This window comes from Lissotriton helveticus, chromosome 7 (assembly GCF_964261635.1).
Source record: "Lissotriton helveticus chromosome 7, aLisHel1.1, whole genome shotgun sequence".
Taxonomy (NCBI): domain Eukaryota; kingdom Metazoa; phylum Chordata; class Amphibia; order Caudata; family Salamandridae; genus Lissotriton; species Lissotriton helveticus.
The window spans coordinates 1,850,800,520-1,850,826,315 of record NC_136068.1 but is presented as its reverse complement, the minus strand read 5'-3'; the positions used below and the strand labels follow the sequence as shown (position 1 = coordinate 1,850,826,315).

Sequence of the window (25,796 nt, the reverse complement as noted above, 5' to 3'; positions counted from 1 at the left end):
GTCTGGTGTCAAGCATGTCAAAAGTTCCCTTTATCATCCTCAAGGGAATGGTCTCGTTGAGAGGATGAACAGAGTTGTTGGCGATTGTGTAAAGTGGGCTAGGAGTAGCAACGTTGAGGTCAGTAAAGCTTTGAAAAGCATGATTTGGTTTTACAGGACCACTCCTCACTCCTCCACTAAGATCTCTCCTTTTGAGTTAATGAGAGATCGGAAGCCTAACACTTCATTTTGTCCTGGGTGGATGTCCAAATGGATTAAGTCAAGTTCAAATGTTTCAAGTCTCATGTCCATTGTTAAAAGTAATGTCTTGCTTGCCCAGTCCAAACAAAAGGAATATTTCGATGTAAGGAAAGGAACGAAAGAAAGTGTATTGGAAGTTGGTGATTGTGTGCGGATTCGAAAGTCTGGGCATATCAGCAAAGGGGAAAGCAAGTTTGGACCTCCTGTAAAAGTTGTTAAAGTTACAGGTAATGCCATACAAGTTGAAGGTGGTTTCTGGTGGAATCTTAATAGAGTTGCAAAAATTGTCCGTGACTCTGATATTCCCTCTAAAGCTAGTACATCCTCACATGTTTCTGGAAATTCCTCCAATACATCTGTACTTTATAAGTCTTCCTCCGCTGACACTGGTACCAGGAAGAGTTCTCGCATTGTAAATAGACCTTTGAGATTTAGAGAGTAAAATTACAAATGGATGTTGAGAATCAGGCTGTGTTTCATTCTGCTTTCTTTTCTTTTCTCTTGTATTTTCTTTCTTTCATGATAATTCATTCTTTTAAGAAAAGGAGATGATGTAATATTCTAGGTTTGTTTTATTTCTTCTATTACTGCATATTGATACCTTGTCCCTTTAAATGTGACATCTATGTATTCTTAGAACCTTGCTATGTTGATTGGGTGCATTCCACTAGGGAATCACTCTACCTAAGACTATGACTGAACTGGTTGGCTGTGTCTGTTATGCCATCTAATAAATCTATCTCCATCAACTGAACCGCCTCCCTTGGATTATTACAGAAGGCTTATGCTATTTACAAGGTATGGAAAGCGAAGAAGTTTGCTGGGCAGTTCCTGATTTTCAAAGGATGTGTTTAGCACTTAGAAAGAGATAGGAACAGGTTTTATGCAGCTACCAGCTTATGTATACACAACAGCTTTTGAGCAAGAGCTTTGAGATGAAGTAATCATGGATATTTTAAAACGATTTTGTTAATAAATTTCACTTTCAAGCAGGAGGGCGAAATTATTGTGTAGTTGTGCTAAGGTTTTAAATGATGAAAGCACTGCTATTGTCTGCATACATATCTTAATTAATTACAATATTTATTGAATGATGTTTTAAATGTGCAATGAAATTCTGATCTGTGAGGAGGGAGGAGTCAAGATGGCGGGATGATGCCGCCAGGTGAAGGATGCAGCACGGATTAGCTCCCCTACCCAGCACGAAGTTATGAGGAAAGCGGGTTTGCAATAACCTAATTTTGAAGCTACTGAGATTTAAAAAGGTGGAACGGGAAAGAGAAAACGAAAAAACTTAAAACCTGTGTCACTTGAAGCTTGTGGGAGAAGCCTGGGACCGGCATGATGGCGCCAAAATTGAATACCCGCTCTACCTGGACGGGAAAGACGATGAAATTGGATGCTCCCAGCACGGTCCCTGCAACTAACCCGAAGGTAATTAACTGTGAAGCTAAGATACTTTCGGGTGTGGCTGTAGGAACTAAAGGAGCAAACGCTCATGCAAGCACCCCGGGTGCTCCCAAACAGCTGCTCCGCCCATCTATGTTCGACAATGGGAAAAGTTGTAATAACAAGACATTGGCTAATTGTATGGAGGAACTGGACAATGGCAATGTTAATAAACATCAAGGCGAGCTAACAGAGATAGTCAGCAAGGCACAAGAGGCAGTTACCTCTAAAGTAGCTATGACAACGCCAGAAATCCAACATGACAAGGATATTAATTTAAACACATTCAACCCACTTAATCCATTGAAGGCTTCTGAGGAAATAATAGAGATTACTGATACAGCAGCGCTTAACATGGAGAATCATCCTGTCCCTATTAGCGGAGGTGGAATTGGAATCGGAAATATAAATGGACATGAAAACGAAAAAGGGGCAGACAGGGAAAACGAGGAAGGGAGTATCAATGAAGATGACAATGCTACGACTATACCTTTAGATACGACCTCGTTAATACTAGCTGTAATGGTACTGAGCCTTCAGATACAGCAAAATTAACCCAGTCACTAACAGATTTTGCTATAATCGTACCTGGGGCAGAGAAACAAGATTGTAGTCTCCCATTTGAAAATAGCGGTACAGAATGCACCCTGACTGAAGAATTAGAGGCGGCAGAAGAGAGCTTAAATGCCGCATATGAAGAGTTGCCAGAAGAGAATGAGAGCGAGATGGAAATTACACACAATAGATTAAATACTACCAAATCTCTTGGTGCAAGAAAAGCTAAAATGAAAGCTAAAACCAGAATGAAGAAAATTGTTAGTAACTCTATGATTAAAGATCCCTCTACAACCAGAGCTGGGCGAAAGGTGAATATAGACGATAGCCCTCTAAGAAAATGGATCCAAGCAAAGGGGGGTTTTAAGAGTATGGCTTTGAGGCCATCAGGAGCTAGCCATGAAGAGGATTTGAATTCAAGGGATAAAATATCATCCTTGAGATCAGAGAAATCGAGAACACCAATTCCAGAGAGGGCGGATGCAACAAACCTGCCTATTAATACTGGGTCTAGCGATTCAGACTCAGTGGCGGCTACAAAAACCAGCACTCTAGTTTTAACAGACTCTGTGGATACAATCAATCAATCAATCAATGACACTTGTAGAGCGCGCTACATACCCGTAGGGTCTCAAGGCGCTGGGGGGGGGGGGGGTGCCGCTACTGCTCGAACAGCCAGGTCTTCAGCTTCTTCCTGAAGGAGAGGTGGTCTTGGGTCAGGCGCAGGTCGGGGGGGAGGGAGTTCCAGGTCTTGGCGGCCTGGTAGGAGAAGGACCTTCCTCCTGTAGTCGCTCTTCGGATGCGGGGGACGGCGGCGAGGGCGTGGTTGGCTGAGCGGAGGTGGCGTTTGGGAGCGTAGAAGTTGACTCGGCTGTTGAGGTAACTCGGGCCTCGGTCGTGTAGAGCTTTGTGTGCGTGGGTGAGGAGGCGGAAGGTGATTCTTTTGTTGACGGGGAGCCAGTGAAGGTCTCTCAGAGGTCCGGAGATGTGGCTGGTTCGTGGGATGTCGAGGATGAGTCTGGCTGAGGCGTTCTGGATCCGCTGGAGTCTCTTCTGGAGCTTGGCGGTGGTACCGGCGTAGAGGGCGTTGCCGTAGTCCAGACGGCTGGTGACGAGGGCCTGGGTGACGGTCTTCCTGGTCTCGGTGATCAAGTAAATAACATTTCCACTAGCCTACAAATAAACACCTTAAACTTAAACGCTGTGTCAGTAGAAACAATATCAGATACTAGATTACTGGGTACTTTAAGTATGGATAATGTGAATGCGGACATAGATTGCAGTTCCCCTCCTGTTGTTACTCCGGTCTTGGGCCCCGATCACAGCGCACTATTATGTACGGCACATGCGCAAACAAAGCTTCAGGAAACAGATAGAGCAGACCATTTAAATACCTCCTCCATGGACCTGATCATGCAGACTCTTATTGCTCAAAGACAAGAAGGTCAACAACATTTCTTGCAATTAAGAGAGGATAACACCAAACTGCATGCAGTTATGGGCGAAGTATGCAAAAAATTAGGCGGGGTAACGCAGGAGATGGAAGAATTAAAACAGAGTTGTGGAAGTTGAAGAAGTTGCAACTCGATCCGAATGGCTCACTAACTCTCATTCAATACGAATATCCAAACTGGAGGCCAAGGTGGAGGATATGGAGAATAGGGCACGTGGGCATAACCTTAGACTTTTTTGGGATCCCGGAGGCGGCAGAAGGAGCTGACCCCAGGTCTTTTGTGGTGAACTTATTTCAAAAGGCATTTGGCGATCTATCAGTTTGGGACTGGGATTCCCAATTACAGCGAGTTCACAGATTGCCCCTCTTTAAAAAGAACAAAGATAATACATTTCCCAGACCTCTTCTGATTTATTTTGGAAACTTTTTGCTGAGACAAGCAGTGTCTCTCAAAGCCAAGCCTAATAACCCTGTGACAATGGATAATATCAAATTTTTTGTACGCTCAGACTTGAGCAAAGGAACTATGGATAGACGCTGGGAGCTTCGCAAACTGATCGACTCTTTTAAGGCCATAGGATGTTTGGTCTATTTACAAGAGCCAGCCCGCCTTAAGGTGATTAGAAATGGGCGGTTCAGGCTTTAGAAAAATTTACACTTGAAAGGGGAAAATGAAGTGGAAATTGTGGTCAGAATGTCTATTTTTTTTTTTCAGGTAACATTTTTTTTCAGGTAACATAGACGGTTCTAAACCAATATTAAAAATCTGAACAAGCAAATGCAAATATATAAAGGGTTGTAATAGGATGATCTTTCTCCCAACTTGCCCTTTTTTTATATATAATTTTTTTTTCTTCTTATTTTCTATTATCTTCTTGCTTTTCCTTATTAATAAAATGAAGATTTGATGTTGGAGGTGGGTAGGAGATGCCTCTTTGCTTGCAACTTCACTTTGCTGCCACTCCAGCGGCAGCAGAGTATAGAGGGTTGCTCCCCCTTTAGGGACTCGAGGGAGGGAGGGGCGAGAGGGGTAGGAGGGTTTGTGGTCAAGGGTGGGTCAAAAAAAAGGGAGAACATTTTTATTGCAGGAAGGAATAATGGTTTATATAAAAGTAAGCTATACATTACTGACAAATTCTGTGTACAGAGGAAAGTCAAATGTATGAATATAAGATATGTTTATGATTAGACTACTTGTTTGGAATGTTGCTGGTCTCAATGGTAAACAGAAGAGGAGATTGGTACAAGAGGAGGTAGATATGTATAAACCTCATTTTGCGCTTATGACAGAAACACACATTGGCTATCAAGATAGAAAATTGCTGTCTCAAATGGGGTACGAGCTAGTGGTTTGTTCAACCTTGGGAGCCTCTATTAGGGGGGTGGCTATACTCAAACAGAAGCGATTAGGGATTGAAATGATTAAAACCGTATCAGATGCACGGGGTAGGGGGGCAATCGCTCAGGTTTAATTTGAACTTAAGAAACTTGTTTTGTGTTTGGTATATGGGCCTAACACAGACGATCCTAAACTGTATGAGCAGCTAAGTATAGAGCTATTGGAGTGGGAGGGGGAGGTATTGGTCATGGGGGATTTTAACTGCGTTATGGATTATAAAATAGATTCTACTGGACAAGGCACTTCAAGGAGGATGCGTAAGGTCAGGGCCGCAATTATGGAGCTCGGTAGACTGCATAATTTGAAGTATGTATGGCGCTCAAAATATCCTAATATAGCTGGGTACACATACTATTCAGCGCCGCATAGATCCTGCTCTCGAATTGATATGGTGTGGGCAACGGATCAAATTGCGGGAAATTGTAATATGGAATTATGCCCGAGGGTTACATCAGACCACAACCCGATACTATTAGAATTTGAAATTATCGATTACACGACTTTTTACTTTTCCAAGGTACTTATTTATACTATCATTTTGTCTCATTATTAAAAGAATACATTAAAGAATATATAGAGCTGAATGTTAATACGGCTACGACTAACGCAGTTTGGGACGCTTCTAAGTGTAGTATAAGGGGCTTTGCCCAGCATTATATTTTAAGGAAAAATGCTGAAAATCGCAGAGATACAAAGTTAACTACTTCTAACATCTTGTTAATCGAGCAGCAATTAGCAGAGGCAACTAAACAAGGAAAAGCAAAAATTGAAGAATTAAGAATGGAGTTGCTAAAACTACAATCATCTATTAAAAAGACTTTAAGAGAAAGATATAGTGCAAAAATACACAAGTACAAATTGGCTCAATATGAAGGAGGGGATAGAATTGGTAAAGTGTTGGCATACAAGGTAGCTGATAAGAAAGCTAGAACAAAGATTAGAATAATCAAAGGTTTAGATCAACGTAACTACGATCAGCCAGAAGAAATTCGAGATCAATTTACTAATTACTATCAAAATCTATACACACCAGATAACGCTCCTACTAAGGCTAAAATATTTCAGTATCTTAATAAACATATGCCTACACAAAGAGATATTGAAGCTGTTAAACAACTCAGCTCTAAAATAACATTAACTGAAATAGAAAAGGCAATCTCAGCCTTACCTTTGGGAAAAGCTGCTGGAGAGGACTGCATACCCCTGGAACTGTATAAAATTTGTTCACAGGAACTACTTCCACTTTTAGAGTCAGTAATTGATTCCATAGCGGAGTCAGGAAAGGCTCCCACATCTTGGAAAATAGCCAAAATAGTTTTTTTTCTTAAGAAAAATAAACCCCGGAGGAATGTGGCTCCTATCGGCCGATTTCTTTGATTAATTCTGACGCAAAAAAATTAGCAACATTTTTGGCCAATCGCTTAGCCCCTATTATGCCGGATCTAGTCAATATTCAGCAACATGGGTTCATGATGGGGAGAGACACTACGGCCCATGTCAACATGGCAATTACGTTTATGTATGATGAGGGAATGCACACCCTTCTTAAACGCGTCTATTTTCAAAACTCCATGTTTATCCTCCTTAGACAAGATTGCGTGCAGATTGGCTGAAGGCATGCCCTACTGCCTCCAGTTGCGAAAACATTAAGAGATGAGGGACTGAATAGCCCCAAAACCAAATGCACAGCATAGTGCCGCTTTTAGCGTGCACCTTTTAATTGAACAACTGGTAGCTTGTAATTTTTTATCAGTATTATTCCAAATTTCGTCATATGTTAACTTTAAGTTATCTCCATTTCATCCAAGATCCAGCATTCGGGGTATAATGCCAATTTTCAGGTTTCTTATATTCAAATCGTGCCCATCCAGGCCTTTCAAAATGAATACGAATGATACAAAAAGTCCATCGCAAGCAGTCTTTACTGTTTCATATGAAAATACCCAATGCATTTCGGGCTGCCATAAGCCCTTCGTCGGGGGTCACTGCAAGTAAATCATAACATAAATGAATTACTGCCAATTTTCCACTGCATAAACAACTTTAAGACATTTTTATCACTATTATATTCCCTTCGTTTTGTGAACAGACACTATCACGATATTACATAGACCCACTGAATCTCCCTCTCAGTTATATCAGTGTCCCATTCCGTGCCTCCATGCTCTGGGTAAAATTCAAATACCTAACACGCTGTTAATTAAATGGGTTAATCCTGATGCTACGTTCGTTTTTATACAAACATAATCCCATTTCCCAAAATACCTGCAGCCTAGCTGTTTCACCTCACGACGTACCTGCAAAATGTAGTTCTTTGTTTCGTGTTTAGAAAGGGAGGAACAGGAAGTTTCATGTTGTGGGCCTATGGAATGGGAGAATCACGGGATACAATGATTTAAAAGAATGGGCGTGATATTTTGTAACAGCTTGGAGCAATCATGACGAGGGAGGGAGACGATGTTTCATCAGTTAAGCAGGTACGTCGTGAGGTGAAACAGCTAGGCTGCAGGTATTTTTAGACAGTTTTGAAGGACTGTAAGCTGGAAATGGGATTATGTTTGTATAAAAACGAACGTAGTAGCACACATGGATACAAACTAACCGATTTGATGATGTTTAAAAGAAAGGGGGAGGGATTGTCTTAGAATAATATTTGCAGCGTTATGAGTAATGAATGAAAAGAACCGGAGGGGTGGGAGTAGCATCAGGATTAACCCATTTAATTAACAGCGTGTTAGGTATTTGAATTTTACCCAGAGCATGGAGGCACGGAATGGGACACTGATATAACTGAGAGGGAGATTCAGTGGGTCTATGTAATATCGTGATAGTGTCTGTTCACAAAACGAAGGGAATATAATAGTGATAAAAATGTCTTAAAGTTGTTTATGCAGTGGAAAATTGGCAGTAATTCATTTATGTTATGATTTACTTGCAGTGACCCCCGACGAAGGGCTTATGGCAGCCCGAAATGCATTGGGTATTTTCATATGAAACAGTAAAGACTGCTTGCGATGGACTTTTTGTATCATTCGTATTCATTTTGAAAGGCCTGGATGGGCACGATTTGAATATAAGAAACCTGAAAATTGGCATTATACCCCGAATGCTGGATCTTGGATGAAATGGAGATAACTTAAAGTTAACATATGACGAAATTTGGAATAATACTGATAAAAAATTACAAGCTACCAGTTGTTCAATTAAAAGGTGCACGCTAAAAGCGGCACTATGCTGTGCATTTGGTTTTGGGGCTATTCAGTCCCTCATCTCTTAACATGGCAATTACAGCATTCGACATAGCCTCAACTACTCTCACCCCACTTGGAATGGTCATGTTAGATGCAGAAAAGGCTTTTGACCGAGTGGGGTGGAGTACTTGTGGGAGATGTTGAAGAAGATCGGTATCCAGGGTCAATATATAGACTGGGTACCTTCGCTGTATGACAATCCAATGGCCAAGATCAGTTATGAGGGAACTGAGTCAGCAAACTTTTTGATAGAGAGGGGAAAGAGGCAAGGCTGCCCTCTATCGCCTCTGCTCTTTGCTTTATCTTTGGAGCCATTTTTAAATACATTGTCCGCTCAAGATAACATCATTCCAACACAACATGGCGGGAAGAGCTTAAAAATAACCGCCTTTGCGGATGACATAGCGGTATTTACTACGGACTTAGTTAGAGCCATTCCAGAAATAATAAAAGAAGCTGCTAATTTTGGAGATGTGTCAGGATACAAATTAAATGTAAGCAAGACGCAGGTTATTGCCAATTATAAACCTTTGGAACCGATTCCGGCAGGGCCGTAGCTAGAGCTTGTGGCTCCCGGGGCTATCCCTCAGATTGCCGCCCCTTGGAGGGGTGGGGTGCAGGGGGAAAAGGACGGTGAGCACTTGAAAGATGTCCGAGAGACACATAGTATTGCTGCCAATAGTTACCTCGATCTTAGATAAACATCCTGCTACTGTGACTTTATTCCAAGTTTTGTGATCACAAAAAATACACCGGGGTGCAAACACTATTTGAATGTGAATTTCCACCCGTGTTTTAGTTCTGCAGTAATCAATGGGGAATAAAGCGCTCAAATGTTTTTCGAGCATGAATTTTGTGTTTGCGCTAACCCTACTGCACAGTTTTGCAGACACAATTATTTATTTGAAAGGTTTTATATAGCACTGGCTAGACCCGAAGGTATCAGAGCGCTTTACATGAGTATCAGAATTCAAATGCAAAAAATACATTTATTCCAAAACTGAGACAAATGTTTTCAACGAGACGACCTATCAGAATAACCTCAGCTACACAATAAGGCTACATGCATTGATCTACACTGGAAAGCATTTTCAAGCCAGCAAATACACCTAAAGGTATTAGCTTTTAACAATTATTCGGACATGGGGCCAACGAGGTTCTCCCACATGCAGATCCATTCCCTGGTTTTATAGCAAAGAAACACGAATGTGGAAAGTCCACTCGAATTCATTATGTTGTAAGTCAGTGGGCTTAAGTGCCATCATATTCTTTTAATTTTCTCTTGCACAACTTTCAAACAGGTATGATGCTGCAATTTGCATATGCTCAAGTATAGCAAGGTTCTGCATTAGTAACTTGAAATACTGCGTCTTGGAAGAACGAGAACAGAATACCTGTCAAAGGCGGGTACAATAAACCGAACACATCCATGCTCTTGCCTAATAGGACCATTAGAAAACTACTCAATGTCCTCTTCTACAAGGTTCAACAATATGCAGCATCCTCGTTAGTGCCACATTCATCGTCCATTTACAACAAGCTATTCCAAACAGGTCAGTTTGGTTTTGAGTGAACAGAGACAAAAAGCGCATCACATGCACAAAATAACAAAACAGCAAGTCAATGAGAAGAATTGAAAACACAAGACAGAAGAGGGGCAGGCAGTGTGTTCAGTACAAAATAAAACGTGTGCCCCTTTAATTATACGTGTCACTGTTGCGATTTCAGATTTGATCTCAAAGTCATTTTCGCAAAGTGGTGCTGTTTCACGTACTCTTATCTCCTGACAGGCCGCAGTGGAAACTGCCTGTGCCAAAATCGGAAGCGAGAGATATTTACTCATTCCAATCCAATCTGAACATCGGGCTCTTAGTGTCTCCGTATTCGTAACGGGACATGCGGTGAGTTACTGGTGTTATGGTGGGCATAGTCTGTCAAAAACGTCCCCATTTCATTCTGTTTTCTGTTGAGGCTTCCTGCTGTCAGGGTTGGTCCCTAAAAACTGAGTGGCGGAATCAGTCATTGCAGTAACTGTTATTTGTTTTAGTTTGTCTAAATTGTAATGCTTTGGTGGCAAGCAGCAAAGCTGTTTGCTGGTTTTTAACGTGTTGCTGTGCACTCTGATTTATCGTTCATTTTTCTGGATATGTAGTTTTATCTGAGTGAAGGAAACTCACAGGTAGTGGATGTCCTCTGACACTATGCAACATAAGGCTCGGAGGGATTTACAGCCAGACTAGATGTTGTTAACTCAGAAACATTTGATTATATTTTTCTCCGTTTCTACAGTGACACTGAAAGCATACTGCTCAAGTACCAAAGTTAATTGTTTCTGACACTATGCCTTCCACATTCACTCTTACCCTGTTCGTTTTATAGAGTGGGAAACCTGGAGAAATATTGTCTTGGTGTGCCCCTTCTGGACTCTTGTATCCTCTCTGCTCTCCTCGTTCCCAAGACAATTTGTTCAATGTCACAGTCAATGGTGCACGATTAGTTTCTCGCCCCCTTATTTCATCCAGAGTCAGCAGTCTTGATATCTTGAAATGAGGTTTAGAAAACAATATTCATTATTTTGTGTGGAGCCAGTCTGCCGTTTTTCAGAAATGTGCGTTTAAAGAGGCACTCTGGGTGAGCATAAAGAGGTTAGAAATATAGTGAAATCTGGATGGTTGTTCCCACGGGCCTCTTGTGGTACCGTAATTTCAAGATATGGCCAGTCTGCTTTTTTGGTATCGTGGGGGAACTGGCGGCAGTCTCAGTAAACCGAGAGCTGATTGAATGGACACAAAAAATGGGGCTGCCATTATAGTATTCAGGGAGTAAGTTTTTGATGAAGTTATGTTTTTTTTAAAAACTGTGAGAAGGCAGGGTGAGGATTCTCGGACCCTCATAGCACGTGTGGAAAGGTTTAGAGGAACTTGCATGATTTATTGTGTGTGCGCTGTGGGTAGCACAGTACTCTTGTAGGACTCAGTGCGGATAGCCCTTGAGGTACTGCAGTGATACCATGGGAGTCGCAGCTGAAGCGTCCCTACGTAGCTGCGCGCTGTGGGGCTATTTTAGGTAAATGTAATTATCAGTAACTTACGGTTTTGCAGCCTCAGTGTGGCCGCGGCAAGTGCTCCAGTGGCAAGCGTCGGCTCGGCCATGATTATGCAGCCTGACTTCGGAGTGACCCGGTCGCGACCACACCCCCATGCTTGCAGCGTGCGTGGCTGCAAGCAGCAGTTGCAAGCAGGTGAGTTTGCTTGCACTTGAACAAACTGTGCCGCGGCGAGGGCACGGCACTGGAGGCTCGTTGCGGCAGCCTTAATAATTTTTTTAGGGGCTGGGAACACTGACTGACAAAGTGTCAGACAGTGAGTGTCCCCAAATAAATCACTAAGGCCGCCACAACGGGTCACAAATGAGTGCTTGCCACCTCCAAAACAGTGCCACCTGGGGCTGTCCGCCCCCCTCACCCCCCCTAGCTACGCTGCCGGATTCCGGGTCTATGCCAAAGTGCGACTTTTTTAGGAATTAAGCTGGCAGCTAACATCGATAAGGTAATAACAATGAATTATGATTCATTGCTAAAGGAAATCACTTTAACTTTAAAAAAAATGGCACAAGATACCGCTTAGTTTAGTGGGGCGCATACATTTAGTAAAAATGAAGATTCTGCCCAAATTTTGATATTCATTTAGATCCATCCCTCTACAACTTAATAAACTTTTTTTTAAGAAATTGGAAGGTATTTGTAGTAGCTTTGTGTGGGGCTACAAAAAAGCGCGCAGATCTATGAAACTTCTGGAATTATCAATTGAAAAGGGAGGTTTAACATTCCCTGATTTTAGGCTATATTTTTTTGCTACCTTTTTCCGTCGCATACGAAGTTTGTTGAAAAACGAGAGCTCGTTATTTTACCATCAGTATATGTTGGGACCTGACTGCAATACATTTTTATTTTGTGAACATGACCCAAATTACTTTAAAAGAGTAAAATTCAAGACAGCTAGACACATTAAGAAAATTTAGGACCAAATTATGACTATAGATAAGATTTCTTTTTGTTATGCCGAGCTTAGAATATGGGGCAACCCAGGACTACCTGGTATTTTTTCAGATGGGACAGGGAATCTTTGGGCCAGCCATGGCGTTAGCACTTTGGGGGATTTTTATGGCCCAAATGGCTTTCTAGATTTTGATACACTAAAACTTCTATTCGAACTAAATGATGATATGTATTTTAAATACATTCAAATAGAGACTTTTTACTTCGTAAGATGAAAATTGTAGAAGTGTCTCACTCAGTTACACTAGCATGTTTATATTCGGATAAAATAAAATCACTCATAAGCTTGGGCTATGGATATTTGGGCTCAGGTAAAATAGATGATAGTGGGAATATAGCGGCCAAATGGTCGTCTAGACTGGGAATAAATATCAACCCCAAACAGATATCATCTTCACTACGCCAAATAAACCAGGTAGTCCAATCTTCCAATCTGAGGTTGCAGCTATTAAGAACAATTACTCAGCTGTACTATACTCCTCAAAGAATATCAAGCTGGACACTAGGAAATCAATTAAATGATCGAACAAAATGTCCGAAATGTAATATGGAAGCAGCAGGCATTGAGCACATGCTTTTCTCGTGCCCGGAGCTAACTTCATTCTGGAAGGGGATAACGGATGTTCTAACTAGGAAACAAATTATCACTCCATCACTTTCGGCACATTTGATCTTATTAGACATTCAAGATGTTCATAGCCAGTATAAAGATTTAATAACTATAGTATATGCCTGTGCTAGGCTAGTCATAGCTAGATCCTGGATATCAAGGGATTCTCCGAAAGTAATTGAATGGTGGATTTTGATAAACGAAATAAATGTAATGGAACTATCGCTAGCAAGACTTAGAGGTCCCAAGGTTTTGATAAATAAGGAAAAAATGTGGGGTACTTTTTTTTTAACTGTGAAATTCAGGATACAAATGATAGAAGAGACCAGTTTAAATTTGTGTTCTTATCTTCTAAAGTATACTTTTGAAACTGTATAAGGTTGTCCTCTGTCTCAGTTGTTATTTGTTAGTCTACATTTGTTTTTCTTGTCTGTATTTGTTATATTATGTAAATTTAATGAAGATGTTCTTCTTGCAATAATAAAAATATAAAAAAAATGAAAAAAAAGAAATTCTGATCTGTGAAATGTTTGATGCTTTTTTGGGATTCATGCAATCTGAATAAAATTTGTATGTATGAATGAATGATCAGTCAACTTTTTGTAAAATGTCAAAGCACAATTATTTCTTTGAAAAAAGAAAAGCAAGATCAACGTGTCAATATAGTATACCCAAAATGTATATTTATTGTGGAAAATTACATTTGGAACAAATAATGTAAATACAATTTACATAATTGCATTGTGCAGCTAGGTTTGCCAGTGTTTTCATGGGGCATATGCCATGTTTCTTTTGGAGTTAGAGTCCTTGTGTGCTTGGCTGGAGTAATCCAATTATTTACTCATTTCCATCAATCCTGTTGCTCTGACGTAGCTGTGTCCATGAGGAGGGGAAGGTGAATGTGCGGTACCTAACTTATATTTGTGTTTATTGTGTCTAGGATTATCTCACATCTAAATGGATTGTGCCAGCTTGGATTGGACTTTTCACCACACCCGCAGGAAGACGCTGGACCTGGGTCAATGGATCTACCCTAAATGAACATGTGTACGTTTACCAGATGCATTTTTAACATTGTGACAGTAGACTAATGCACACTTGTGTACAAGTTGTGCATTTCGGTGTGGTAAATGTTTTCGTAGTGTGCAGAATCCCCAGTCAACAAAAGACCCCAGAGTTCACGCATGCTGCAATAAGTACATGTTTATACAAGGACTGGTGCCTTTCCTGCCCCTTGCACTCTTAACTACCACTGCCTTTTGGATTTCAGAGCTCCTTTTCTACCCCTTCCACGTCACTTGTGGAATGAGAGAGGCCCCTTAAAACATAGTGACTGCTGTGGAACAAACAAAAGGGTATCTTTGTCACACTCACTGCCTGTCCCAATGACACAGGAGGAGGCTGCCTCCATGACAGTGAAGCTGGGTCCAGCAGTGAGGCATCTGTCTTTAAAATATCACTGCTCCCGGGGGACATTTTAAAATTTGGCACTGGAGCCCCTAAAAAGAACTGAAGAACCTCTGGATAAAGGACCAGTATATAGTCCCAGATTTACCGACACATATCCATGTGAAAGGCTAAATTCTATGGGTAGGTGTTCGCTGCAGAATACCAACCCAAAGTCACATTGAAATTCAGGGAACATACCTTTGTGTCGTTGTAATAAATCACACCACAGTGGTTTATATTATGATTATAATGTATAATTAGCAATGCATATTTGTGTCTAAATTGTAGCTTTATTTGTATCAAAATGTGAGAGCGTTACATCAGCTTTAAGCATAACGGACAGAAGTGGGCTACTCTTGCATGGACCCCCCCTCTCCGCATACACAGAATCCCTTGTTGTGTCAGCGACTTAGGTACCAGATTGAGGAACTGTAGATCACCACCGATGGTAAAGCTATCATGGTGTCCTCGAGGAGACTGAGAGTCAGTGGGAGGCCGAACAGGCTAACCTTGCAGTTACAAAGAACAAGGCGCAAGTGGTGGTCCGATGCATGGGTGAAGTCGCTTCATAAATATCCAACAAGGACAAACAACAGGAGTATTTCCAAGATCTTAAGATCTGGTCCACTGCATCCCTACTGACAGTTACCATGTGGGATAAACTCCTGACCCCTTTGGTAATTTTTGAAAGGTCAAACTTCCCAGATTTAAAAAAACAAAGTCGGTATTTACCGTGATATGGGGTTTCGATGTGGGACGCACCAAAACTGCATGTTATTTCCCAAATGCCTATAGCAGGCGCAATTTATCACATGCGGGTGTTGGATGTTATTGGATGCAATAAAGTGCACCTTCCCTCAAAGCCACTCATAATAAGAACCTTAGTGCACTGTGGCTTCCAGATGGTGAGTGACTGCAGGAGAGGATGCAGCTATTCCAGGATTATGAGGTGCCTGAAGTGGTTGTGCCAGGTGTTGTTGGTGTAAGAAGGATGACAAGGGTTCCCATATGAGGTGTGGCTGAGCACTGAGGTCTGACGGAAGTCTGACTGAGTGAGGCTTGAGAGTACTGTTCTTCTCAGTCATGGGACGCTTTGTGTTGGCCAGATGTTACTCAGTAGGGGGTACCAGGAAAGACAGGAGCTCCGGTTGATTGGTCTGGAGTGTAGGGGTGTGGGAAACGTGGCACCTGGTTGGTTGGCTGCATTGTTGGGGCAGGCGGTCCTTCAATGTTGTTTCCCTTGTACACACCTGACACATGGCATATGATACCTGTATCAAGAGCTCCTGTGTGCTCTGTGGTTATTTTGAGCCGGTGGCTGCAGGTGTGAGCCACCAACACTCATTTCTAGGGACCAGCACTTATTTATCCTGATCCAACATTTCCCGAGAGCAAGAGAGAAAAACACACAAAGGAGATAGAAGGAAGAATAGAAAAATAGAAAAACACCGCCAGTGTGAGAAAGTATGAACCTGCAAGAGTGAGGTAGAGCAAGGGGGTGTCTGGTAGTGGATTGAAAGATTAAAGATTAAAGGTGGATTGAAGATGACGCAGCCTTGGTATCCAGTGGGCTAACATTAAATCCTGCCCGCCATGAGCTTATGGGCACCGCTTTTGGCACCTGCACTCATTCTTTCACAGAGTGAGCCCTGTGTATGGTTGTGGGTGGGTGGGGATCTGCAGCGGTTTCACCAGTGTTGTTTCACAGCCATGAATGGTGATCTGTCTCTATGTCGTTACTGCAGTTAATGCCCCTCATCTAATGACATCTCACCTGGCTGGTCCGGAGCCAATTAGTTTATTGTATTGTTGTGTTTAATTCAAACTGCCGCTTGTAATCTGCCTGAGGTAGTTTGAGTTTGCATGGGCTTGAGTTTGGACTCATTGTGTTGTGATATTTAAAGTTGTATCGGATTACCAAGGTGATTTGACAAAAGAGGTGGCAGTAAAATGGAGAGGTTTGCCCCCTGCTCCTGATATACCCTCAGGAAGACAAGGTGGCCTCTTTTTCTTGTTCGTCATTAAGTCTGAGCAGATTCCCATCCACTCTGGGGCTGACCAGCCGCCGCTGTAAGTGAAGGTGCACCTGTGCTGCAACCGGGTATCCATTATGACACTGAGGGTCCACGGGCTAGCCATCAGTGTGCAGGGGGGCCAGATGCTCTATGTCAGCCAGAGCTTCCGTTTCATAAATAAGTGCAATGTGGGTCTTGTAGTCTTTAAAAAAAAAAAAAAACTACTCGCACTAACACACCACATAACAATGACTTGTGTAAATAAAGCCAGGATTGCAAAGATTGGATGCAACAATCTGTCACCTGTCATGACAGTGTAGCTGGCTGAAGCTGGTTGCTCATCCCTGGCTTCAGGGTGCCGCTGTCCCCCAGTTTAGGGGAACACGCGCCCATCTTTACATATCTTGAAAGGATCACTGAAATAATATCGACTACCAAAATATCGACTACCCAAAATATCGAGCAAAAAATATCTACAACCAAAATATCGAGTTTGTATGTACAAACACGTAAGTACAAAAATATCGAGTACAAAATATCGTTTACAAAAATATTGTTGTAAAAAATATTGACTTTACTAAAACAATGTTTAATTACATTAATATAAAAAATTAATTACTAAAATATAATTAACAATACTTAAAATAACTTTTAATAATTAAATAATTAATGAAAGTAAAAAAAAATATTTTTTAATCATATTTCTTAAAACATATATATATAGTAACACAATTTAATTAAATAATAGGCAATATTGTATATGTACCCCAAAAACCCAAAAATGACCCTGAACCCTAAAAATACCCCTTTACCCAAAAACTAAAAACTGACCCTGAACCCTAAAAATACCCCTTTACCCAAAAACTAAAAACTGACCCTGAACCCTAAAAATACCCCTTTACCCAAAAACTAAAAACTGACCCTGAACCCTAAAAATACCCCTTTACCCAAAAACTGAAAACTGACCCTGAACCCTAAAAATACCCCTTTACCCAAAAACTGAAAAACTAAAAACTGACCCTGAACCCTAAAAATACCCCTTTACCCAAAAACTAAAAACTGACCCTGAACCCTAAAAATACCCCTTTCATTTAACATAATTAGCAATTAAATTAATTACCAATTACATTTTAATTAATTAACAAATATTTTTTAATTAATTAAATATTACTACCAATTATTAAATTTACATATTTAATTAATTATAATTAAATTACTTCCCACCCTATTCCCCTATAAACCCACAACCCGCTACAGAAAATACATTATTTTAATTTACATAATTAGCAATTAATCAATTAAATTAAATTAATTACCAATTACATTTTAAATAATTACATATATTATTTAATTACCAATTAATTAATTATTACTACCAATTAATACATTTACATATTTAATTAATTATAATTAAATTACTTCCCACCCTATTCCCCTATAAACCCACAACCCGCTACAGAATAAAATTACACAATAATTAGAAAAAATCATTAATTAAAAATAATTATAAAATGAAATGACACTTTTCACACATATTATAACATAAAAACACTATAAATAATTAAATATTATTTAAAAAACTATATTTTTTACTATCTAGATTATATACTTGGATATTTTCACTGTCTATATTATTTACAGTCGATATTACTTCACTTACCTTAAAAACGATATTTTGGCTGTCGATATTCTGTCTAGTCGATATTTTCTCCAAACGATATTTAAAACTCGATATTCTGTCCAAACGATATTTTGGAGTCGATATTATGTCTGTGCACCATCTTGAAACACATACAGGTGGCATCTTTTTGTTACAAAATTAGCCAATAAAGCATTTTTTAAATTTTATGTCTGTGAGCCCCATGTTCTATAATAAGAGTCTATATCACTATGATTGACAGCCTCCGCCTCACGTTAATGTCCCTGTTTCTGCAGGTTCCGTGTCTTTGGCTCTGCTGATGGAGACGGGTGTGGAATGGTGTACAGAGGCTCCATTGAATCCTCGCGATGCATCAACAGGTTCTACTGGATCTGCCAGAAGGAAGCGGAGACCTCCTGCTCCAGGGTGTGAAGCTGCAGTCAATGACTTCAGCATCAAGGAGCCCCCAGCAGGACGGGTGTCAATCCCTTGGGAATAAAATACTAGGAAAGCATTTGTCCCCTCCGGTTTAAAAGCCCAGGAGGTGTTGGGTGCAGTACCTAGAGATGTTAAATTGCCCAGACTTGAATTCAATTAAATTAAACCCCTGTCTTTCCACTTGTCAAACGTCACCAGGCTGGATGGACATTGTTCTAGCTGAATCAAAACCCAGTAACCGTGTTCAGGTACCAGCTTGTTTGCTTCCAAACACAGCAAAATAAATCCCAGAGGGCTTCTGTGCATCATACTTTAAGGCCCCGCAGGGTGCTGTGGGTCTGAAGAAGGGGCCCGTGTGGACCCCACAGATAATGTCCAAATAAAAGCATCAAAACACAAAACATGCAGATTTATTTATCACTCGTATTCTTTTTAATGCATATTTTCATCACAAAGTTATGGTCTACAAACATAGCAAGGGAAACAGAGAAGAATGAAGATGGCGCCTCTGTGCCTTACAATTCATCTATATATGTCCGTGTTTGATTTCCCCCTCATGGGCCTTATTATGAATCACCAGGGGGTCCAGTGACTTTGTGACCCTGCGGAAGGGTCTTGTTTCTGTGAAACTCTTTGGATGTTTAAAAGAGCTGAACACCCTGGGAAACTGGAGGAAGGAATAGGGGATTACTGGATGACTTGCACCTGGCATTAAAGATTCAAACAGTAATTCCCCATTTCTCAGTGGAGATTTAGGGTTCCCCCAGAATACCTGATAGTTCTGCACCCACACATTTAAGGGGACCCTCGTAAGGTCAATTGTAGGGGTGTGAACTTACCGGATGTGTGACTGGGGCCCTTCTAATGAGGCCGAATAATGTGTGAGCCTGATTTTAGATCACGGCTTAAAATGTATTTTAACACAGGTTCTCTGGTGTGAATCTGTAACCTGGACCACACTCCAGCAGGTATGAATCTAGTGACCGCCTGTGAATCTGCCCGCCTGGGGCTGGAGTGCACAGACTGCACGCGCCAGCAGAATTTAAAGCCAACATTAGCCCGAATATATGAATTACAGACTGGTAGAAAATTTTGTTTTTGCAGAGTCAGGTGGTGCAAATGTTCTTTCTCCTCCATTGGTGCCTGCTGTGTTGTCTAGTTCACATGCTTGTCAGCCTCACTGGAAGGAACATTAGTAGACACACAGTCCCACACCCACACACAACAAGCTACGTAGCCTCTTACCCGCCTGATACTGTTTCACAGGAGAGAGGTAGGGAACAGTATACAAGTGCGGTTATAGAAAGTGTGAGGCTGCTACACTTAGTGCTGGAACCACTGAGGGAAAGCCAAGTGTACCCCTCTATGAGATGGGCACCGACAGCATTAGGTGCTGCCCCACGAGAACCACTCAAAGATGGCTGCACTTTTCTGTTCAGTGCATCATGGAATGCGGACGTCACCAACTCACTGATGCCTGGTACTTTGCACAAATGATTCTCCAAGAATCTGCAGGTTTGAGACTACAACATGTACATGGCTGTGCAGAAGAGTACATTGCATTTCCAGAAGGGAGTCTTATTTGCTGTGGACTGACAAAGTAAATAAGTCTGGATTTATGTATTGTGGATTTACACACAGACACACAACATCCAAGTGCACATTTCCATCATACATCACACACTTGCTCATAAGCAAACATAACAACATGCAAGCATATATTAAACCATACAGCAACACCTGGACACATCAGTACACACGCAGAGTTACTGGAAAACATCAGCCACTAGCTCTGCAGGAGAGGATGTGGCCTAGCCATTAGAGCTGCCAGATTTGGGATTGGGGAGCCAGGTTTGAGTCTAGGCGTCAGCTCAGCATCCTGTGATTCTGTGTAAATCGCTTCTGTGTCCTTGTGCAATGTGACTGGTGCTCTTGTAAAGCGCTCAAATGCCTTCATGCCGAGTTTGCGCTATATAAGACTTAAAAAAACATGCCCGCAGACTACCTGACATGCAGTTACACATGTACACTGACTACTTGATACACATATGGTAGATGCCCTGGCTTTGGCTGCAATGCCCTACGATAGGACATCGACAACACCTCGCGGACACCTGAGAAGGCCATTCTAAATGCAGCTGCAAAAACATGAAAACACCTATTTTCAGAGGTGTCATATGGCTTTCATTCGACCCCACAATAAACTTAATACGCCTTGGCAAAGCAAAAAGGTCTGACCTTGGCGAGCTAATGCAATGTTTACATATTGCAATGTAATCATATGCCATAAAAATGAAAAGAAGAAGAAAAAAACAATAATAACCGTCACCTATAATGTTATCAAAACTTCCTAGCAGGAACATGTTCTTAGTAGAAGTACAGAAACCCTCTTCAGTTTGAAATGCACATAACTAGAACATATGATAATTACTATAACTTGAAAACATAGTTTACATACACGAGGATGAAAAAATAAAGAACGATAAAGAATGGAAAGGAAAAAGCATTGGCAAAGTTAAGCATTGACCCAATAGCCCTGGCACTTGAGTGCACTTCTTTTTACATGGAGGTGCACATAGGATCACCGGGCAAGAAACCTGCTAAAGGGAGGTCACAAAGTGATGTCAATGACATTTGGGTTGAAGAGCCGATCTACAAGATCCTGTACATCCAGTTTGGATTACACAAATACATTTACACACTTTTAGGCCCTGGGAGATTAACTGCTGAAGCCAGAATTAAAATCTATGGGCCATATGTAGGTAAATTGCATTTATCGAATCGTAAATACCGAATTTTATCGATTCGGTATTTACAATTCGGTAAATGCAATGTAGGTAATTATTCCTTAACAATTACCGAATCGGTAACAATCGGTAATTACCGATTCGGTAATTACAGAATCGTATTTGCCATTGATTCCTATGGGCCTTGAAGCCCATAGGATTCAATAGCAAATACCGAATCGGCAATTACCGAATCGGTAAAATTACGGATTTTACAAGGGGGACAGGGTGTCACTTTGACACCCTGTTGCACCCCTGTTACTGGCTTTTATGCCACAGGTGTACATGCACAGATGTGCATGTACACAGGAATTCGTTATTTACCATGCCATAATATTTCATGGTAAATAACGAATTCCTAAGGGCCTGTGGCACTGTTTCCATTGCCACCTACATCCCATATTACCGATTCGGTACATTTACCGAATCGGTAATTTACAGATTCGGTAAATTACCGATTCGGTAAATATACAGAATCGGTAATATTTTGGCCACCTACATCAGAAATTCAAAATACTGGTCAGTAACGGCCGGAATTGGCCGTTACCGACCGGTATTTGGCCACCTACATATGGCCCTATGTCATCAGGTTGCAAAGACAGCAGCTTGAGCCGCTGGGCCACATCACCTCCTTATGACCATTGCTTGGCGTCTTGCACAGAGCTAAACCCCAGAGGTTTGCAGTCAGGGGCGGCTCCTCTGCAATGACGGAAGAGCGTCGCCCAATTTGCAAAGAACCAGCAAGTGAAAAACAAAACGATAACTTCGTATCATTTTACTTTTCATTTGCCAGGTCTGAGCCAGCTTGTGCAGGGAGGGACGGGCAGCGGCATGGGAAGGGAGGGGAGCGCTATGTGCACTTAGATTTCTCCAGCCCGACTGCATTGCGCAGCCTGGCCAGGGAAACCCCACAGACCCCCTGACGTGAGCGGAGCGTCTTCGCAGCCCGCTCAGACCAAAACCAGGGTTTGTATGGGAGCCTGGTGATTTCCCAGGGACTCCAGGAACTGCAGCAGAGGAGTGAGAGGTGGACGGTAGCACCAGGCAAGTGTTTATTTTTATGACCTCCCCACCACGCTCTCCCCAGCGTGCTTCCCTTTTCCCCCCCACTCCTCCTCCGTGTTTCCCGCTGGCCCCCTTTTCCTTCCTCCTGCGCCCCCGGTAATTTATCATGTCGGCCGCCACTATTGACAGTGTCTCCACAAGGTAGGCTGACTTGGTGCTGTTTATAATGCTCAACAGTATATATGTTTCTAATAAAAATTTAAAATTTTTAACCATAATTGAAGCCTGACAACAATTCGGTCATATGTCTTTATTCAGATTGACTGACGTGCATGGTAAAACTAAATGGTGAAACTAACGTTTTACAGAAGCAATAAAAAACAAGCATTGACAAAGCCAAAGGGCTATCAGCCAACACCAAAACTATTGGCGTTGCCAATGCTTGTTTATGTTCCCAATAGAAGTGCCAGATAACAAGGAGTTCTCATAGAGCAAAAAAGCACCAATGATCGTTTTTTCTATTTTAGCTCTGTCCTTCTCAAGATAAAACAGAAATCCCTGCAATCATTTTAGATGATCTTTGGAGGAGGAGAGGACAGAAATGCTTCTAAACAAGTAGGCTGCATGAACGGCAAGCACTTCAGATATGGTTGTAACCCGCACACCCTGCTCTTTTAAGGTCAAGTCATGCTCTTTCTGTGCATCCCTTTTGAGGATCAACAATTCTATTCCACCAGTGGGCCTATCACAAGCACGGTGGCCAGACAAACAGGCAATCACTCTCCAACCTGCATGATTAGTAGTGCAAAATAACAATTGATGGACAGAATGCAGAACAATGTCATACATTCACCGCAGTACAGAGATCTGGGCATAAGTGCATCGTTTTTTTGCACTCCACACCAACCCAGTTCAGACATGGCCATATGCAAATTAGCCTTGACCCTGTGCCTCATGGGAACAGACCAGCCCGAACTGCCAAGCCATGTTTTTCCTGGACCGGAATCAAGCATCCTAGTACCGGTTTCTGGCTATCAGCCGTCTTCAGCCAGGATAGCTTGACTCCAGTGGTGTGGAGAGCATGGGACTCACGTCTGAGCATACCAATCCCACTCGGGGTGATAAATGCAAAACAACAGTTGATGGACAGAATGCAGAACAATGTCATACATTCACCCCAGAACAGAGATCTGGGCCTAAATCCAACGTTTTTTTGCACTCCACACCACCCCAGTTCAGACATGGGCATATGCAAATCAGCCTTGACCCTGTGCCTCATGGGAACAGTCCAGCCCGAACTGCCAAGCCATGTCTTTCCTGGACCGGAATCAAGCATCCTAGTACCAGTTTCTGGCTATCAGCAGTCTTCAGCCAGGATAGCTTGACTCCAGTGGTGTGGAGAGCATGGGACTCACATCTGAGCATAGCCATCCCACTCGGGGTGACAAATGCAAAACAACAGTTAATGGACAGAATGCAGAACAATGTCATACATTCACCCCAGTATAGAGATCTGGGCCTAAATCCATCGTTTTTTTGCACTCCACACCACCCCAGTTCAGACATGGCCATATGCAAATCAACCTTTGGTTTTTCTTTGTTCGCCCTAAGTTGGCAGGGTATGCTCAGACGTGAGTCCCTTGCTCACTTTGCCACTGGAGTCAAGCAAGCCCGGCTGAAGACGCCTGTAATGCCAGAAACCGGTCCTGGGAAGCTTGATTCCGGTCCAGAGAAGACATGGCTTGGCAGTTCGGGCTGGACTGTTCCCATGAGGCACTGATTTGCATATGGCCATGTCTGAACTGGGGTGGCGGAGTGAGCTAAAGAACGGTGATGGATTAAACCCAGATCAGTTGACTGGGGGTGAGTGTTTGTATTGTCAACGCTCCGTCCATCACCACTTTTGGTTTTTCATTAGTAGTGGGACACTAACCAGACTGAGGATAAGCAACAAGAGCAAAACACATGCTGGCAGCAGATACTACTTGTGGGAGGGGGAAGTGAACAGTAGAGCTGACCGTCAGATGGAGGCGACTGACTACTTTTCCCCTTCTTGCCAGTTCAAAACCACAATGCAATATGTATAACTTCAAATCAATATTATATTAAAAAGCCCTCTCTGCATTCTTTACATCCTCTTTTGTTCTGTACTCTGTGCTCTGTACTCTGGCAAACAACTAGAACTGTCTAGAGCCAGGCATAGAACCAACATTTTGTTTTCGTTCTTGCAAAGCCAATGGGTATCTATCCATACCCAGACTTTCACATGTACTCCCTGAATAAGTATTTCTATTTTTAGGTCCCACCTAACAGCGCTCATGTGCTACTTAGGAGACCTTTAGCCATCGTGCAGCTCTTTTTCAAAGCACATACTCGTGCTTGTGGCGGCATACACCATGCGGGAGTGCGCAGCGGTGCACCACAAGCACGAGTATGTGCTTTGAAAATGAATTGACTGCTCTCCCCAGCGTGCAAGCCCCACTCGCGGGTGCACCCCTCCGCCTCTTTCTCCCGCTGCAGCCTGCACACTTTTTTTTTTAACTTTCAGCGCGAGGCACACGCTTGTAATAAATATGCTGCTCCGCAGAGTCTTACTCCATCGTGAACTATGCTGGAGGTTATCCCTAGCATTGAATGGATGGGTAATAGAAGCACTTGATGTTTACAGTGCTTAGAAATCGCAAAAGGGTGGTGTGAAGCACTACTGTAAAACAAATAGCATTGTTGTCAGTCATACTCTGTCTTTAATTTCAACTCCAGATCCTAAACTATACTTTTAAGTAGCCTGGTTTATCTGTTAGCTATTAAAATGTAATGAGGAGAAATGACTTCTTTAATGAACCATTCCTCTAATTGTACTTCAGACTGGGAACTCGTCCTATTTCATTTTCATCCCTGCATTAGCTTTTTGCTGTTTATTGCACAATTAACACTCTGAAGCAGACTCGAGGCAAAATGTGGTGTGCCAACTTACAATCCTAAAACATACATTAATAAAAGATTTTTGGAATATTATTGACATACGTGTGTCTTACGTCAGTTAACAGGTGAGAAATCCAAATAAAATACATTTATGAAGCTGATAACATATTGGTAAAATTTCCCTGTAGCGCATATCATATACAATAGAGAATTGACCCAGAAAAAAAAGTAGAGCGGCCATCTGAATGTAACAAGCTGAGTTTTTCGCCTGTGTACTTTTCTGTAGATTTGCTAACATCTGCAGGTGCTGGCATATCAACCACTCTGTTTGTTTGGGCAGAAGTGCCTTTTGGGTGTCTGGGTATCCCCAGTTGTGCTATATGCGGCCATATAGTGGGTGTTTCTCACTCTATCAGCCCATGCTCTGTTGTCATGTGTGTCGGGCAGGCAGAGACTCGCCCTGTGTTGTGGGCTCTGTCCGGCTGCACTAACAGCATCAACAGTGGGGACGGTGCCCACTGGACTGCT

At 42.0% G+C, this 25,796-nt stretch overlaps 1 pseudogene; it reads left to right on the top strand.

Moving 5' to 3' along the window:
- The window catches only part of LOC144769747 (killer cell lectin-like receptor subfamily B member 1B allele A), a 157,150-nt pseudogene extending 138,434 nt beyond the window's left edge, over positions 1–18,716 (top strand).
- Positions 18,717–25,796: the final 7,080 nt, after the last annotated feature.